A 1,474-nucleotide genomic window follows, 5' to 3' on the forward strand; every position below is an offset into this window, starting at 1 on the left:
CTATTGGGAATAGGTGCTACTTGAGAGCTCGGTGTGAGCTGTAGACACTGTTTCTGTAATCTGTTCAAGTGGTTCTTCCCCATGCCTTGGAAAATCTCCTCACATGTATGCACTGATTGATACTCAAGTAATTCTTAAATGGGATCCTCTGAAAGGAAACAGAGTTCTCTATTTTTAGGCTTTTTGTCTCTTGTATATGTCCTCTTGTCTAAAGAGTCAGATACATGCTTCAAGTCATCTAATAATAGATATCAACACTTTCCTTTGGCAAAGACAATAACCTGGTCATGTATTAAATTCCAAAGGGATAAATGAATTTCCGAGGGAGCAATGAAAAAAATACTAACAGGTAATATGATATGTGATGCTCAAAAAAGAACCTAACTGCACCAAACGCAATTTATAAACTAATAACACAATTCTGTAAAAAACCCTTAGAGCTTATTATTAAGAAAAATAATTGACAGCAAGATTTTAAATAGTAGTATGTAAAGTTTTTAGCTTGTTTTTTGTTTTTATTTATTTCAAAGCAAGTACATTAAGCGAAAGTTAAAATAAGAATATTTGAAGATATTAGGATAAGAACATTTAAGCCCCACAGCTACACTTTATTCATCATGTGTGGATCATGATAGTGTGGTAATAAGTTCAAAAGATAGCGATAGAAAAACTTAGCCATCTCTAGCCTTTAAAGAATCACTGAATCAGTGTTACCTTCAATAACTATTAACGAGGCTCTATGTAGAAGTGTAGATTACATTTTTCTTAAAAAAAATTAATGACAAAAGAGAATGTCTATAGACTGTAAACTATAAATTAGAATTTTTTTTTGAGATAAACATTTTGGCAGTATGTAATTTAAATCAGCATTATGAGTTTGATCTGGCAATTCTCAGTCTGGAAATCTTTCCTGAAGAAATAAACTGAAAGGAAGAAAAATCTTTATGCCAAAAATTATGGTTATTATAGCTGCAGTGTTTTTTAATTATAAAAGTTTGAAGACAACTCTTTGCCCCAAGGTATAGCAATAGTTAATTTAATTGACTCATCGAGTTATTTGAGTGTAAGATAATCTTTGAGATGTTTACAAAAACCATGTAATACCTTTGAGAATGTCTAGCAAAAATAACGTTAAGAGTGATTATATCTAGTCATTTTTAACTCTTAAGAAGGACATGCAAATTAGAAGAATCCAGCAAGTCAGCATACTGATGGTATACTTTTTTGACGGAAGATGGAATGGTAGAAAATGCAACAGTGGTTATAGAATGGGAAATGGAATTTCAATGAGTTAGGAGGTCTTACCTGTGACTCATTCTGTTATAAGGAAGGTACACAATGTCGCATGTCACCAACTTCCCTAACTTTGAAAAATAGGGGAGATTACAAACATTAGAATTTTTGTTTTAACAGATGAGTACACACATACAAAGCATTTATAATATCACGTGAAATAAATAAGCATCTTTAAATA

This window comes from Otolemur garnettii, unplaced genomic scaffold (genome assembly GCF_000181295.1).
Source record: "Otolemur garnettii isolate 467f Iridium unplaced genomic scaffold, OtoGar3 scaffold00162, whole genome shotgun sequence".
Lineage (NCBI taxonomy): Eukaryota > Metazoa > Chordata > Mammalia > Primates > Galagidae > Otolemur > Otolemur garnettii.